Source organism: Protopterus annectens, chromosome 9.part0, assembly GCF_019279795.1.
Source record: "Protopterus annectens isolate FY-2018-M chromosome 9.part0, PAN1.0, whole genome shotgun sequence".
Taxonomy (NCBI): domain Eukaryota; kingdom Metazoa; phylum Chordata; order Ceratodontiformes; family Protopteridae; genus Protopterus; species Protopterus annectens.
Window position 1 is genome coordinate 943,226,555 of NC_056743.1, and position 18,573 is coordinate 943,245,127.

Sequence of the window (18,573 nt, forward strand, 5' to 3'; positions counted from 1 at the left end):
AGTATGTCAGGTGGATCCAAGAAGCATGCTCTGCAATTTTGACTGCAGTGGGTGTTGACAAAAGCACTTTATGGATCTTCCCACTTTTGGAGATGCCCAATTCTTCTTTTTGACCACCTTCAGCCAGCTCTAAGTTCCAGGGTGCACTGTCACTTCTGATGGTCTGGTTCGTTCTTTATCTGAAACAGAATTTAACTGCAACAAATGTTTAGAATTTAATAACTTACACATATACTCTGCTAATGTACCATCAGCTTCCTGGCCTGCGGGCATGAGAGATTTCCACTGAGGTGTATATAGTAAGCCCTTCCAATGAGCTTTTCAAAAGGAGTTAATCCTTTTGCATTCAAAATAGTTGTCATGCTCAGCAGTGCCAGGGGCAGACAGTACATCCAATTTCTCTGTTTCTGATATTAACTTTCTTAGCTTACTCTTTAAAATCCCATTATGCCTCTCTACTAGCCCTGCTGATTGAGGGTGATACGCCCAATGATTTTTCAAAGAAATTCCAAAATATTTACTTAGCTGTTGTATGGTTTGATTCATGAAGTGCGTGCCATTGTCACTGTAGATCCTTTCCGGAATGCCGAATCTAGGGATGATTTCTTTGACAAGGACTTTGGCTACCGTTGTAGCATCTGGATTTTTAGTCGGAAAGACTTCTACCCATCTGGAAAACATATTTACAATGACAAGACAATACTTCTTATTTTCACATTTATTCAACTCTATGAAATCCATACAGATAGTATGAAATGGATACGGTGGCTTTAACGTCCCTTGTGCATGATGTTTATTACAGGTGTGGCATAACGAACAGAATTTTTTTAGAGTAATTTGAGAAGCCATATGTCGTGAACACTTGGATCACCAGCTGTACCATCCCCCCTGTTGAGACATGGCTCTGCCCATGGCTCAACAAAGCTGCATATCTAAACAAATTAGATGGCAATATCGGTTTCCTTTCTTTAGAGATGTACAGCCTCTTTTCGAGAATTGCTCCTCGTTTTACCCATCTTTGTTTTTCAACTTTCGTAGTAAGTGTTTGCATTGTCTTTAACATTTCCAAGTCTAAAATCTCAGAGGGTTGTAATTCCTCATTCAAAAGAAATACTTCTGAAGCTGCCTGTTTTGCAGCTGTATCAGCTCTCACATTACCTTTTAAAATCCTATCCTGTTGCTTGGTATGAGCTGTGCATTTACAAATAGCTACTTTCTGAGGTAAATGAATAGGTTCTAAAAGATCTAAAATAAACTGTACATGATTAATCGATTTGTCAGTAGATGCTATCATTCCTCGATTTTTCCACTGTTGCACAAAAACATGTACAGTAGAAAAAGCGTACTGGCTGTCAGTAAAAATGTTCACACATTCACCCTTTGCTAAGGTACATGCCCGTGTCAAGGCAATCAATTCTGCTGCCTGTACAGATAAACTATGTGGCAAAGATTTCGCTTCTATAATGTCTGTGTCAGAAACTACTGCATATCCTACTAGGTTCTGTCCTGCAGGACCCCTTTTGCATGAGCCGTCCACGTAGTATGTCACCTCGGCATCATCCAAGGGAGCATCCGTAAGGTCTTTTCTAGGCAGTGTCTTTTGCTCAATCACCTGCAGGCAGCTGTGTGGTGTGCCATCTGCAGGGGTTGGGAGCAAGGTAGAAGGGTTCAAAGTTGTACATCGTTCAATTGTCATATGAAGTTGGCTCAACAATATAGTCATACAGGAAAGATGCCTAGCGGGAGAAAGATATGCTACCTTTTCTTGTAGTAAAATAATCGCGACTGCATAAGGCACTCATAATGTGAGAGGGTGGAACAACACTACTGAGGCCGAAGCCTGTACCGCCATTGCAGCTGCAATTACTGCTTGTACACAGTGAGATAAAGACTGTGTCACTGGGTCCAGTTGTGATGAATAATAACCAATAGGGCATTGCTTGTCCCCATGCTGCTGTGTTAACACTGATGTCATATAACCTTGCTTACAATCTACAGTTTGGAAAAAAGTTTGATAGTTTGGTAATCCCAAAACTAGTAAGGACGCTATTAACTATTTCAGTTTGCAGAAGGCAGATTCTGCTTCTGGTGTCCATTGTAGCAAATCCTGTGCTGCCATAGGCTTTTTATAAATCAGGTTAGTTAGTGGTGCAGATTCCAAGGCATAGTTTGGAATCAAACTCCGACAAAAATTAGTCGTACCCAGGAAGTACATCATTTCCTTCTTGGTAGTGGGTTTTGGTGCTTGTAAAATCGCTATTTTTCTGTCCTCATCTAATGTTCTACCCTCCTTGGATATTACATATCCTAGATATTTAACCTGTTTTTTCCAAAGCTGCAGTTTATTTTTGTTTACTTTATGTCCTTCAGCAGCTAAAAATTGTAATAGCGCTATGGTATCTTCTTTACAATCTTGCTGGGTGGGGGACGCCAGCAGGATATCATCAACATAAAGCAAAATCTGACTACCTCTCGGTGGGGTAAACCCCGCCAAGTTGCTTGCCATTTCTTGTGAGAATATTGTTGGACTTTCACAATACCCCTGTGGTAGTCGCGTATATGTATACCTTTTCCTTTGAAATATGAATGCAAACCAATGCTGGCTGTCAGGGTGTATCAGTATCAAAAAGAACGCATTGCTGATATCTACCACAGAAAAATATTTCTGTTGAGGTTTTAAATCATTCAACAGGGTGTGTGGGTCTGGCACAGTTGGTGCCCTTGGTATTACTGCGTCATTTACAGCTTGTAAATCTTGGACCATACGCCACTCCCCATTCGCTTTCTTAACAGGAAATAAGGGTGTGTTACATGGTGAATCAGGAGATTCCACCAGCACCCCTTCCTTAAGTAAAGCTGCTATAATAGGTTTGATTCTTACCTCGGCATCTTTTCTTAAGGGATACTGTCTTTTTTGTGGTCTAAATGCTGACTTTGGCATAATAGTAACTGGTCCCGCTGTACGAATAAGTCCTACATCTGATTTTCCTGTTGACCAGAGAGTTTCTGGTATATTCTGTAAGGCATTCTCTTCCTCCTTCAATAGGAGTGCTAATCAGCTGTCCTTGCTAGTCTGCAAGTGTACAGCTGGGTGGGTCTGGGTTATCCAATTCAGCTTCTGCACTTGTATTCCTTGTTCTGACAGTTCTAACTGTCTGTTTTTCCCATCTCGTGACTTTTTCTCTTAAGTCTACCCATTTTGCATTCTTGTCCGTAGTTAAGCTAACATGTGGTAATCTATTAGATTAATAGAGTGCAAAGAACTCCTGGGGCAATGAACAGCTGGCTACACTGTTCCCTTCTGTGTCCCAGTACAGATTATGTAATACCAGTCTGTTTGCACGATTTCTAAACAATTCTTGCTCATATTCCTTATCGGGTCCTGGTGTATTACAATAATACAGAGTACAGTGCAACAAATGCTGTTTATCAATGTCAAGGGAGGGGAACTTGCTGATAGCTACTTTCATCAACTCTTCAGTCACTGCCCTTGGACCAGTCGTAACCAAGTCCTGGCTGTACCAATAAAACATTCCACCCTCCGATTGCACTGCAAAGGTATCAATTTGTCGCTGTGCTTCCATACCCTGCATAGTCGGAACTACTGCTATACCAAATAGCTGCTTAAGGTCTCTGCCCAAGAGGTTTACTGGGCATTTTGCAGATGCAACAATTTTGCTTTTCTGGGTCAATCCTGAAACAGGATCAGTTATCAGAATATTATGGGAGAGGGGCTCCCGATACAGCTGTCCATTAGCTGTTTTCACTAAAATGTGATCAGGTGACTCTGAGTTCTCTGGCAGTTTGGAGGGATGTATCAGGGTCTGTGAAGCCCCTGAGTCGCACAAAAATGTGACTTCCCTCCCTTCTACCAGGAGTGTGACTTCTGGTTTTGTGTCTGCTAAATACAGCTCTAAGCTCAATAAAGCCAAATCCAATATTTCATTTTCTTCACTATCCATGACTTCTTGCACTTCCTCTATTTCTTCTGTCACATTCTCTACTCCCTCTATCACATTCTCATTTGTACCTTCTCTGCTATCCCCTTCTAGTGATTCCTGACTATCATATAGTCAGTCCTCACCCTCCTTATCCTCCGTGGTTGCCTTCTTATTTTTCTTGCAATCCCTTGCCAAGTGCCCTTTCTTACTGCATTTAAAACATTCACTCCCTTTCTTTCGCCCTTCAAAGTCCTCTGATCGTTGATCAGATTGTTTGTTTCCCTGGGCATTTCTCTTGCCCTTTTTCCCGGATTGTACTACATATACTTCTGCTCCATCTTCTACAGAACATACTTGTGCTTTCTTTTTCTTTTTGCTATTAAAATGCCTTTCGGCATGTCTAGCATATTCAAGCAATGACTGTAATTTGCTTGTACGATGATCTACCATGTGTTTTGTAATGAAACTGCTTATAGGTGCAATACTGCCTTTCAAAAATGCATTCTTTAATGGCTGCTCATATGGGGAATCATGTGTCTGATCTTCAGGAACCTACATTCCACAATGGTTATTAAAACATTCTAATAGTCTGGCATAATATCGGTCAACAGCTTCACCTTCCTGTTGGATGCATTGATTAATGCAAGTCCAGTCTGCCCTAGGCTTCCATTTCTCAGAGATTCGGTCTGTAAGACCTTTCACTCTGTTGTCTAATTCTGCGCTGCTATGTGGGAGGGGCCTGAGCGCAATATCACGAGGATTCCAGTCGCCACTAATCATGTGCCAATCTGGTCCCACAATTTGTCTGATTACTTTTTTTAAATTATAACTCAGCCTCATTCCTTGCAAATCTTCTAAGAACTTTCTAAAATTAACTTTTGGATGGAGAATTCCCTCCGTGGCTTTCCGGATGTCTTCCAGAGTCCAGGGTCTATACACTAGAATAGTTGGGTCCCGACCTTCTTGCCCTGCCTGAGAATTAGGCACTTCTATAAGTGGGCATATTTCTTCTTCACTCATATATCGTGAATTTCTACACATTTGATACAACTCAATGTCCACTTTTGAGTTTCCTGCCCGTGTTTGAGACCTGGTCTTGACGGGATCTCTAATAAACAGTTTCGCTTTTGTAGTGTCTCTACTCATAGTGACAGCAGGATATCGCAGGGGTGGACTAACTTGTTCACTTGCCTCATATTCCGGTAAGGGAGGCGGAGGGGCTGATGCTATTACTAAATTATTGTCCTCCTTATCTAAAAACATTGCTTTTGAATTATTCTTTTGTTCCCTTCGGTTTACTTCCACAATCCACCTGTGTGCCTGAGGAATTCCTAATTGACGTTGCTTTTTTACCCGACCTTTAGAATCGGTTTTAAGCTGTTTGACAAGTTTGACAAGTGAGGATTTTTCTAGCTTACCATGAAATTCATACTTATTAACCCATTTTGAGTAATATTTAATATTATCAGCACGCTGTGACTGCATGTATTTCGCGTCTAGGGTTAACGGCGGATTTTGTGAATTTTTTGTACAATTATTACCCATTTTGTTCTACCCTTTGAATCATTATGTAACACCTTATTTTTACGTGGTACCATGGATATTTTTATAGTCTCTTCAGAGTGACTGCCTACCTGCTCGGTTTCCCTGATCTATGACAAGACAGTAATCTTTTTGTCCCTGACTTATAAACAAAGTCTCTTAACAGAATAAATACAAATCTAGTCCCTGATCTAAAACAGAAAAGAAGGTAGATTCACCTTACCTGAGCCTTCATGATTGATCACCTGGTTCGAGTAAAAACCCATCCTTCAGTCGCAGATCAGAAAGTAGCTGGCCTCTTTTGTACGACAATTCAGTCGGAGGACTTTTCAAATAAGAAGAACCGATGTGGTTTCTTCCCCATACGGTTTCAAGCCACCTGGCCTGTCTGATCCGAGGCGAAGTGAAGGTTTCCGGTCCGAAGGACCAATCTGTCAAAGGAAAAAACTTCAAAGACCAATACATGTAACGTTCAGTTAAGGCACTTTAATTTACTTGCAGCAAGGAGACAAATGCATGCAAATACAAGGATTTGTCTATCTACTAACAGGAAGTATGTTCATTCTTATACTGTTTTACAAGACATGGCCTCCTAAGCTGACTTAATCATACACAACTTTAAGCATTGTACTACAGCAGGTGCTATTTCAGATTTTCTGCTGACATGACTAGATTTGTGAGAAACTTTTCAGAAAAACAACCTGGCCTTGGTGACCAGTACTTCATTTACAAGCGTCTGTTGTACACGGTTACTTTTCAAGGTACTTTTCTAATACAGATACAAGCAAATGCTGATTGCAGTTCATATTTTCAAGCAGGCTTTGTCCTAATTATCTGTTATTTCTACAGCTGTGTGTGTTCCGGCACAGCGGAACTTCTTGTCTGAGTTTCATATAAGCAGTATTGTTCTATTCATTATTTTCCTAAGCAAGTTGTTCTTTTCATTATTTTCCTAAGCAAGCAGAAATCATCTGCTTCTCAGTAAATTTCCAAGGCACAAGCAAGATTTAGCTGACAGTACAAGGTCAAAAAGCAACTGCAGTTTGTACAGATTTATGCAGTATGAAATAGAATAAATGTGTTAACTCTTTTCAAGTTCTAAATGCACTAAGCATATTGCTAATACACACATTAATACATATTTCTCTAACAGTTAAACTTCTGGGATCTGTGGCAGCTTCCATAACAAGATATTACATGAAGGTACTTCAGTAGATGCTTGCAGTTCAATGATCTATCAGATGACACCCTCTCTGTGCTCCAATATGGATTACAAGAATTTTGAAAGAACATGTCAACTGCTGAACAAGAGAAGTTTCACAGAGCCACCTTTTTTATCCTGCCACCACCCACAGCCACAGTGACTACTGACACCTCCCAACTAGGTGGCGAGGGGGGGACAGTGCTTGGAAGGGAGTGCCAAAGGCACTTGGTCACAGTTGAAGGCTAATCTACACATCAGTGTTCCTATTAGCATTGCAGGCATTTCAAGATGCTGTCCTTTTTGGAATGATTCCATTCAGAAAGCCAATATGTCAGTTGTCTGTCACATCAGCAACAGGGGAAAATAGTCGTACCCCCCTGTGTTAAGATGCTGTTAGAGGTTGGCAATGGGTGATTTCTTCCCCAGGATATGTGTTGCAAAAGAAAGCAGCCAGAAGTCCACTGTGCTAGCAGGCAAACTGAGCAGGTCCACATGACTCCCTCATGAGTGGCCTCTCAACCCTGTGGTGGCAGAAATTATTTTCCATCATTGAGGCCAACTGTGTTGCAGTCCATTAGCTTTCCTTCTCTGTTTCAAGTGCAGTAGGTACTTCACCATAATCCATCCAGAGGGGGAGTCAGCAAAAGACGGTCTAGTCCGCAACTGGTCCCCAAGCTCCTGTACGCCTTTCCTTGTAATCCTTGTTCCCAAATTTCTAGAGAAAGTGTCTTACTGAACGTGCAAAGTAATCCTCCTTTCTGGCCTCAACAGGTATGGTTCCCCTTTCTGTGTCCTCATTTTGTGCACCATCATTGGGTGTGGGATCTGAACCAGGATATTCTCTCACCCATCAGGAATAACTCACCCAGACATTCAGATCCTCAAATTGAATGCATGGTTTCTCCACTTCCAGTGATGGCTAGACAGTCGAGGTTCTCATCTCCATTAAGACAAATGCTGATATCCTCTTAGAAGAGTTCTGTGAGAAAGGTGTATGAGTAAGTGAAAATAAATATCCCTTTGGGATGTCCAGAGACAACTAGATCCATTTTCAATACCCATTTCAGGTTTCCTAAATTTTCTTGCTTCCATATGTAATAGTGGTGCTAGTTTTCATGTAGGTCATAACCAATCCTCTCTGGCCTCATCTAGATTATGTAAAGCCTTTCTCAAAGGAACCTTCTTACTCTGACCCCCCCATTAAGGTCTACTCCACCCTGGGACTTTAATATACTTCTCCAAACCCTAACGCTGCCCCCACTTAAACTAGCTGCCAAGGCAGAGTTAAAAGTTTTGTCTTGGGAAACTATTTTTCTGGTCATGATCATATTGACCAGTCAAGTATCAGAATTCCAGGCTCTGTTCTAAACCGCCAAATCTAATTTTTCACAAGGACAGGGTGTCTTTCTGCACTAATCCTTCCTTTGTACCTAAGGTGGCTTCAGAAACAGCTATGAATCAATCCATCAATCTCACTGGTTTCTTTCCAATTTTTTCCAGTAAAGGAGAATACCTGCTACACATCTTAGATGTGCATAAGCAATTTTGATTCTATATTCACAGAATAAAAGATTTCAGAAAATCAGACCAACTATTTTTTTCTGGGAAAATTTGTCTCTAAGGTAACTTTAGCAAAGTGGCTCACTAATTAAATTACTTATGTCTATAAGGAAAATCAATTGACACTTCCTAAACCTCCTGAGGCGGTCTGTAGCCACATCTTCTGCCTTCTGGTCTAGAGTGTCTCTAGATGACTCATGCAGAACTACCACTTAGTCAAACAGATATTCCTTCATTGCTCGCTACAAACTCAACATCTCATCTAGGAATAGGGCAGTGCTTTTCTCTACTGTACTGTGGAATCTCCTTCCTTGAGGACCACCCTGAGGTTTTCTCTAGCTGGGGACTCTGCATCACTGGTTGGGAAACAGATGAAAAAAGAGAAAATCAGATATAAAAGTTATGTATTCACCATAACTAGGCATCTCTGTTGTCTGTTTTATCCTCCCCAACCTCCTTGTCTCTCTCCCCTTCCTACTACACATTTTTTTAATTCCAAAAAGTCTGGTTTGACTTTAGTAATATATTGCCTGACTGTTAGTGCTGTGTCTCTTTCCTCATTTGTTTCCTACTTTATGTACTTATTTCACTGGGATGTTATTTTACCATATAAAAAGCAAAACTGACCAACAATGAGGTAAACCAGGTCCACAGTAAAACACATTCAAAACAAGGGGAAAAAAACGACTACGGAAATGCCAAACAATAATTAATCACAGGCAAAGCTTTCAGGTATGGCAACCCTTCTTCTGTGCATTACTTTTATTAAAATCTGTCTTTGTCTCCCTGTGTTCCTTCCTGAACCAAAAAAAGGGGGAGGGGGGATTTTAGAGACTTTGGATGTCCACAGGCAGCTCAAGTACTACATGGAAAGGACTAAGAACTTTTTAGCACTTCTGACTTGCTCTTTGATGGAAAGGAAAATGAATAACTAGTGTCAAAGCAAAAGTTTTCAAAATGGTTGATGTTATGTAGTCCAATCTCGCCTACATTCTTACCTGTGGGTTCGGAGCCGAATATCAGCTCTGACTCAGCCAAACTTTTCTAGCTCGAAGTCTGTCTGTTGGTATCCCATGCTGCATTGCTCTATATCCCCAGATCTTGTTTGCAGCTCGTGTAGCTCGGACGTGGTCTCGCTCTTGGCTGTGGCTAAGTACCCTTTTCTTATTTCTGAGAGAATTTTTACAAACTAAAGCTATTTTTATAGCTATTCCTAGTTTGGTGTTGTTTGTGAAAAATATTTGTTGGTGTGTGTGATTGTTCTTGTGGTATTCCACTAGCTGTTCCAATGGGCTAGGCCCGTTTCAGTTAGAGGACCTTGTCTGTCCCCTTGCTTCCCTGTTTTTTTCTGACTTCTGGTCTAAAACCAATTAAATTAGAGGTTTTAGTCTTATCCCCTTCGTGTGTGTTTTTACTGTTGGTCTAAAACTGTCTTTAGAGGTTTTATTCTTATTCCTCCTTTTGTGTGTGTGTGTACCGAGGATTGTTTGTTAACAGTTGGTAGTGGTAGTTTTCCCGCACTCAGTGTGGTGTATTTGTGACTGTTTCGCTAGTCGGTTCAGTTCTTGTGATCTTGGTCTTGGTGACTGTGGTATTTTATTAAGATGTCTAAAGATTCGAAGGAGCACAAGCCCTCAGGTTTTAAGAAATGCTCAAAGTGCGGCTACAAAATGTCCATTACCGATGGGCATTCAGTATGTGTTTATTGTCTGGGAGCAATCCATCTGCAGGAGTCTTGCAGCTTCTGTCATGCATTTAGTCCTAGGGTTCTTCAGGAAAGAAAGAATAAGTTAATTCTGAAGGGACTTTCAAAACCCTCATTCGAAGAGGGTCTGAAATCTGCTTCCAGCTCTAAACCTAGATCCACTAAATCAAAAAAGAGGTCTCTGGCTCTGTCAGTCTCCTCGGAGCCACTGGAGAAAGTAATTAAATTAGCTTCGGCATCCTCGGCTCCACTGTCCTTGGGGCCGCAGGAAGTGTCGGTGTTGATGGATCCGGCGTCTGCTCCAATTATATTGGAACCTATTTGGAGCCGATCACCCAGTATTAGACAAGTATCACCTGAGGAGGAGATCTCGATCTCCCTCCCTGTCCTCCAAATCCTCCAGGACACTATCGGATGTTGATGTTGATAGGGTGGTGCAGAGACTCCTTCAGTCACCGGTTTTGGCAAAATTGTTCTCGGCTCCATCCCAGTCAGCTCCGGAGCCCATCCTGCAACCTACTTCAACTCTTCCTCCTCCAAACGCATCCCAGCCTTCGGAGCTGGAGTGCTCGGCTCCGTCTGATGTTTCCAAGTCGGTTCCGATGGCCCCCCCCGGGCTTATCAGTGCCAACGTCAACTCCGACCCAGTCGGCGCCATCCACGGGATTCAGGACTTGGGATTCTTCAGTCGGGCCCGAGGGAGATGCCTCAGGACAGCTTTCAGTTCCTAGTCTCCCTCTCGGTGCTTTGGCTCGGGGAACCCCGACTCCTGTCGTGGCCTCTGAGGCTGGTCGTTCTTCGGATTCCAGGGGGCCAGCCTTTGAGGCCATGTGGAGTGCACTGGCCAGATCATCAGCAACATCATGCGGTTCGGTCATTCTGTCCCCTACCACTCCGGTGCGGGTCTCGGATTACCACCTATCTTTAGACAGTGGATCCGCAAGGCCTCAGGGTACCCCCACGAGTGGTCCCCAAGTTTCTGAGGGCCCCTTGGAGTTTTTGCCTGAGGAGCCCCCTAGAAAGAAAATGTGCAAGAGGAAGCACATAGACTCCCAGAATGAGTCTCTCACCTCAGATACTGACCTCGAGGAATCAGTGGGGTCCCCCAAGTCATCCTCTGAGGATGTTTCTTTCTCTGACATCCTAGAGATATTGGAACAAAGAGGTGACTGGCCGTCCAAAGCCCCCTCCGAGGAGGAGTCTGTCTTCCTGAAGGCCTTCGGTGCTCAGCCCTCCGCCTCCTGGGTGTCCCCACTCTTCGACGAGCTCCTGGATTTAATTTGTCGGAGGGTGTGGGAGAACCCTGATTCTGTGGAACCTGTCCCCAGGAAACCCAACAAATTTCTGTCTGCTCCCCCGGGTAAGGAATTTTTGTCCAAGGGAGTCCCTGTGGATGCCATGGTGGTGGCAGCAGCCACCCAGAAGGAATTAGCCGAGACTTCTTCCTCCATCCATCCTCCTAACAAGGAGTCTAGGACCATGGACTGGTATGGGAAGCGTACCCTCTCTTCAGTGACCTTTACCTTACGGTTGCTGAAATATTTATCTCACTTTACACGGCTCCAGAGAGATCTCCTCAAGGAGCTTGGAGATACTCTCACGGGTAACGTTTCTGAGGCGGTGGCCCAGACGGTTAATGCCCAGATGTCTACCCTCAATTCCATCATTAACTCCTCCATGAGGCTGATTTCATATGCAGCCGAGGGAGCAAGTAGAGCAGCAAGCTCAGGAGTCGTCCTTAGGAGGCAGGCCTGGATGCACCTTTGTCACTTCGCGGAGGCCTTCAAGTCTTCATTCACTGAAGCTCCCTTTGATGATTCCTCTTTTTTCGGAACCAAGGTGAAAGTCACCCTCACCAGGTGCAAGCAGGAGGGAAAAACTCTGTCTGCTGTAGGGGTCCATTTTTCCCTTCCCTCTAGGCCTTATCCCAAGACCCAGAAGGGTGGAAAAATGTGTTTCAAAAAATCACAGAGATTTTTTCCCGGGGCACAAGGGGAACCCCCCCTCCAGAGGCAGAGGAGCGGGAGGTTATTCAGGAAGACGCCACCCTAGAGGTAGAGGAGGTCCCTGCAACTCGGGAGACCGTGATTCCTTTTGTGGTTCTCCCTACCGTCGCTCCTGATGGGAGGCCCGACTGTGCATTTCCGGAGCCAGTCGGGGGTCGAATATCGTTATACCTGGAGACCTGGCAAAACATCACCCAGGACCAATGGGTTTTACGAATAATTTCCGGAGGTTATGTCATCCCCTTTTCGTCGGATCCCCCTCCAGTCAGGAAAATCCTGGATGTTTCACCCAGTCAAAGGGATTTACGCGGCTTCAGAGGTCTCAAAGCTGCTAGAAAAAGGAGCCATCCAGCATGTCCCATCAGACCAGATCGGATTAGGGACTTAAGATTCTTTTTGGTGCCGAAAAGAACAAGGGACCCGAGTCCCATATTGGATCTCAGCCGATTGAACAACCATGTACAAAAGTCCAAGTTCCGTATGGTCACATTACAGTCGATTCTCCCTTTGTTGGGAAAAGAAGTATGGATGTGCTCCATTGACATCAAGGATGCTTACTACCACATCAAAATGGACAGGGCATCCAGGAGTCACCTACACCTTCCGGCTGGGAGCCAGTCATTTTCAGTTTCGAGCCCTGCCCTTTGGTCTCACCACAGCCCCCAGGGTGTTCACCAAATGCATGGCGGTGGTGACTGCTCACTTGAGATGTCAAGGATTCAAAGCGTTTCCTTATCTGGATGACTGGCTCCTCACTACCACCACCAGGCATCTACTAATTCAGACCAGGGACGCCACCATCACTCTCTGTCAACAGTTGGGCATAACACTGAACTGGGAAAAATCTGCCTTGTTGCCCTCACAGCGTGCCATGTTTATAGGTGCAGAACTAGACACCATTCAAATGCGGGAGTTTCTACCACAAGAAAGAATCAGTCATACAGCAACAAGTTTATGCCCTGCTCCCTCTGAGAAGAGCGAAGGCAAGATGGGTTCTCCAACTCCTGGGGACTATGGCTGCGACAATTATGTTAGTCCCTCTAGCAAGATTACATATGAGGATCCTTCAATGGCTCCTCTTTGCTTAGTGGTCTCTCCAAAGGCTTCCGCTTTCTCACCCTATTTTACTCATGGACAGGTGCACACAGGATCTCAGTCAGTGGCTTTGCACCAACAATCTGGACACAGGGAAACCCTTCGCTCCGTCGCCCCCAATTGCCATGGTGACCACGGACACCTCCCAGATGGGGTGTGGGGGGGCATTATCTAGGCAGGACCATCCAAGGCACATGGCAAGAGCACGAGATACATTTGCATGTCAACATCCTGGAGATGAGAGCTGTGCTACTTGCATTGTAGGCACTTCAGAGCTTTCTCCCTCTCGGCACTATGGCAATCCACTCGGACAATATGTCAATGGTGTGGTATCTGAACAAGCAGGGAGGAACCAAGTCTTATCCCCTGTGCAGAGAGGCCATGCGAGTGTGGCAGTGGGCAGTGTCTTCCCAACATTTTCTGGTGGCAACGCACATTCTGGGGAAGTCCAACGTAATCGCAGACAGGCTAAGCAGAGCTATTGTGATGCCTTACAAGTGGTCCCTGAACAGTCTAGTTATGGAACGGATCTTCCTCAGATGGGGTCAGCCTTGTTGTGACCTTTTTTCCAGCCCCCTCAATGCCAAATGCAGCAGCTACTTCACGTTGATCCCCCCTCAGGGGGAGTCCCCCAGGGATGCTGTAGTCCACGATTGGCCCTCCGGTCTGCTATATGTTTTTCCTCCGGTTCCCTTGTTGTCAAAAGTGATTCAGAAAGTGCAATCCTTGGGAAGCAGAATGATTCTGATTGCCCCACACTGGCCTCGTCAGGTTTGGTTCCCTTTTCTCCATCCCTACATTGTGGACGCACCTTGGATTCTGGACCCACAACCAGATTTACTGACACACATGTCAGGGCAGCTCCATCCCTCTCTGCGGACCCTCTGGTTGAAAGCCCGGCTACTCCACTTCCGTCATTAGTTAGGCTTCATCGTCTTTCACCGGCAGTAGTTCATATTTTATCTTCCTCTCATAAGCCCTCTACTAGGAAGATTTATTCCAGCAAATGGAAGAGTTTTTCAGTCTGGGCTCATACCCAAGGGAGTGACCCTTACACAGCTCCAATTGCTTCTGCTTTGGAGTTCTTATCTATGCTTTTTCATCAGGGCTCAGCATCCACCACCATAAAAGTCCAATTGGCGGCGATCTCTAACTATCATGTTGCTAATGAGCCTAGTCTGATGGCTCACAGACTCTGTAAGGCTTTCCTAAAGGGCAGTCTGTTACTCCGTCCTCCTGTTTTGGAACATATCATGCCTTGGGATTTAAAACTTGTTCTCCAGGCTCTTACTTCACCACCCTTTGAACCTGCAGCTACTTGTGATTTAAAATTCTTGACCTGGAAGACTGTCTTTTTAGTAGCTATCACATCAGCCAGACGTGTTTCAGAGATTCAAGCTCTTTCTGTAAAACCTCTATACTTGATTTTTTATAAGGACAGGGTTTCTCTCGGACTGAACCCTTCCTTTCTTCCCAAAGTGGCATCTTATCACTAATCTTAATCTATTGAGTTGCCAGTGTTCTTTCCCCAGTTCTCGAACAAGGCAGAATTTAAATTTCATCAATTGGATGTACACAGACAATTACGCTTTTATCTGCACAGAACCAAAGATTTCAGAAAATCTGATCAATTGTTTCCTTTTTGGAAAACAGACTTGGGTCTCCTGTCTCCAAAATCACTCTGTCCAGGTGGATATCTAGTTGGATCTCTTTCCTTTATTCTTCAGGAGGTAAAGATCTACCGTTCCCAGTCAAGGCTCATTCTACTCTGTCTGTATCTACATCTGCAGCCTTTCAGGCCAGATTGTCTATGGATGATATTTGTGTTGCAGCTGCTTGGGCATCTCCTCACACCTTTTTTACTCATTACAAGTTGGACGTGGTATCTAGGGGCAAGTCTTCCTTTGGTTCCACAGTGTTCAGGAGTATTTTCCACTGAGCCTCCCAGGATTTAGGTGCTGGGGACGCTGTCCCTTGGGTAAGAATGTAGGCGAGATTGGACTACATAATATCAAGAAGTTATGTACTCACCATAACGTTCGATTTATGTAGTCCATCTCGCCTCACATTCTTACTTACCCCCCACCTTCCCCCTTCATGGAGGATATGAAGGATAACTGTTTTTTCAGAGCTCCCTTCACTCTTGGATTATTCTTTCTTCCTAGGGTGTTGCTATGCATGGGATGTGAATGTTGGTGTTTGCAGCAAACTAGATGGGGATATAGAGCAATACAGCATGGGATACCGTCTTAGCCCAGCCAATAGAAAGACTTCGAGCTAGAAAAATTTGGCCGAGTCTGCTCCGAACCCACGGGTAAGAATGTGAGGTGAGATGGACTACATACATCGAACGTTATGGTGAGTACATAAAGTCTTGTTTTACTTTATCCACTTCTGTTATTCTCATCAGGTTCACTCTAAGAGCTATGGTTACCTAGAAGTGTTTTTGGAAAGGAGTGGACCTTAGCCAGCAGCTTGGTTATCTATGTGTACTTTTACTAAACACTACAAAGCCAATGAATTTTCCAAGGGCCAGAGCAATGTTTGCTAGATCTGTTCTCCACGGTCTCTAGGTTCAGGTCCTTCTGCCCCCTACCCTTTGGCAATTTTTCCATGTGGTTTTGTGCTACTGTAACCATGATCTAATGATGAACATAATACAATTATGCAAGTGAACTTACCATAACAGTAGTTTAAATAGAGATCACATTCCCTTCTAGGTTTTACTTATATTTGTTCTCTGGCTATTTTTTTCCTCACCTGTTTCCCCTATGCTGGGATGGTGTTCCATTTCCCTTTTTTGTAATGACATAAGTTTAGATAATTGGACCTTTTGGTCCATAACTTTTTTCTGGTTGCAGCTTCCCTTGCTTAGATACAAGAAAGCTCTGACTTTTGGAGCTCATACATATCTCTTTATACAGCCATGCTCTTGTGATACATCAGATGTGTACACTGCATGTGGGAGGCATCCAAAAGCTTTTGTATACTGGCTATATGTCCAGTCTTTGGCAAACTGCATCACATGTACCTTTATGCTCTGATCTATTTGCATGCCTGCTGTTAGTTCACTTACACAACTGCACTCTAGACACAAGATACCTGATGTTACCTTGTTTGACAATAGTTTGCATTACTGAAGTTAGGAATTTATATTTACTGCATGAGTAAGATATTCAAAAGGATAATGTCTAGTTCACACTATCTGTGCTCTAATGGAAAAGTAAAGAGATGCAAACAATGAAAAATCTATTGAGAGAGCAGTAGCAGCAGTTTTGAGTGCTGTCATCTCACTGTTTGGACTACAGAAATACCGCTCCCTGCAGGGAGTAGGTCTGTCTTAGTTTAGTTGTTAATGGAAGACAAATTGCCTGCTTTAATTACATTATTGATATATGAAGATTCAATGCAAAATAAAGGAAATGCTGTAAAGAAAACGTGATATTGAAGCCTCCTATCTGTTGGTCAGAAAGGCAGGAAAAAGATGATAAAGTAACAATGCAAAAACCCAAGGGGGCAATTCATCTTGAAGGACTAGCGAGGAAATTTGTCTCCGCAAGTGCTTTTTGCAAGAAAAAGACACTGTGAGAATTGCAGAACCCAAGCATTTCAGGGAGAGCATCATTTGTGTATGTATTAATTTATTTACTTGAATTTTTAACTGGCTTAAAAAAATAGTACAGAAACACTTCCAGCCTCTACTCAAGCCATAGGTCAGGACAATATACACTAGCATCCAAAAGTTGAAACCTACAAAGCAACAGTAAGATACTAAAAGATAGTGAAGTACATAATGAAAAAATAGATCAATAAAAATAAAAGCAATAGAGAGTTGATTATCCAAACTAATTGGAACCTAGGGTAGTTCAGAAAATCAAACATATAATTGAACTGGATAAAAAACTTCTAGAAATGTTTTTGAATAACATTAAACAAGAAAAACTAAAACATTTACTGTAAGTACAAAACAATACAGTATGTTATTATAGTACACGGTCAAAAAAAAATGCACAAGAGAATATGTATAACATTTACATATTCAGACTTGATATTTCCTACCCGAAAACTTTGGAAGGCTGCATTCGGATAATTGATGTTTTGGATAATTGACATTCGGATAATTGACTTTCTACTGTGTATTGAATAGCCCACACATTGCATAAGGCATTAATCTGTCATACATTTCTGTACAACATATAAGCTGACAATATCATCACTGATAAGGTAGTTAAAAGGGATATAAATATTGCTAGCAGAAGTTCAAATTAACCAGTATCCTTAAAACAGGAGTATTTATATTTTTTCTACAAGTATTCCTTTAAAGTAATGACATCAGAGGGAAGGCTGTTTCAGTATGCCAGTGGGAAGTCTGAAGACTGATTTCTCATAGATCATTCTGGTAAAAGGAGGTCTAATATGCTGCTGATATAAAAAGTATACAATTGTGTGTACTATTAACCTACTGGTGTAAGTGGTATCATTCACTGAATAGGAGTTTTTTAAGCAAGTAAAATGACCTACTCCGAGGTGATCTCTGCCTAACATATAAAGCTATGTCAAACCCAGAGCTGTTGGACATGATACACCTAAAGAAATCCCAATCCCTCCGAGCTACACGCTCTAGGGACCTAAACCTTGTCACCACAATAAACAGGACATGCTGGAGGGATAGATTCCTGTCCCAGAGACTTCCTATACTCTGGAACAAGCTACCCATCTATGTCAAGCAAAGTTCTTCATTAGCACTCTTCAAGAAAAATCTTGATGATTGGATGGAAAATAGGAAATACACCCCGGGGATCACATCTGTGTCTCTGCTCGACAGTGGCACAGGAAAATAACTTTCTTGGGTGGCGTAAGCTATGGAATCTTGCTGGCTAGGCTTACGTAGGCCCTTGGGCTGATAGCCTAGTACCTACCTATGATGCTGAGTAGAGCTGGAAAGATAGCTAAATCAGTTCTTTCCATAGTATGAAGAGAAGAAATGACTAGAGAGGTGTACTATAATGGGAAGAACATATTCAAATTTTGTCATTAAGACTTTCATGGCAATGACTTGAAGAAATTCTAGAATGTAAATTGGAGAATGTGTAAGCCACCTTGATTTAAAGTGACAGCTAAGCAATAACAAAATTAACATGCTAAAGTCATCAGGTTGTTGTTGTTGTTGTGTCTTTTGGCTTTTCCCGGTTAGGGGTCGCCACAGCGGAACTCCGGTCCGCTAACGATTGGCAGTTGATTTTTACGTCCTGAGTTGCCGGCCCTAACGCACAACCTTTAACGAAGGTACGCGCATTCATGCATGTCTCCGCAGAAGACACTCTAGCTGAGAATAGAACGGGACAACGTCTTGCTGTGAGGTGACAATGCTACCGCAGCACCAGGTAAAATGCCTCAATATTTCTTAAGTTTTGTGAATGACATACTATTCCCTGCAGGATCAGTGATGTGTAGAATCGTACTTTTGGCTTTTTCCTTCCACAAGTACTAAACAAAATGACTGAAGATTTAAAAATATTG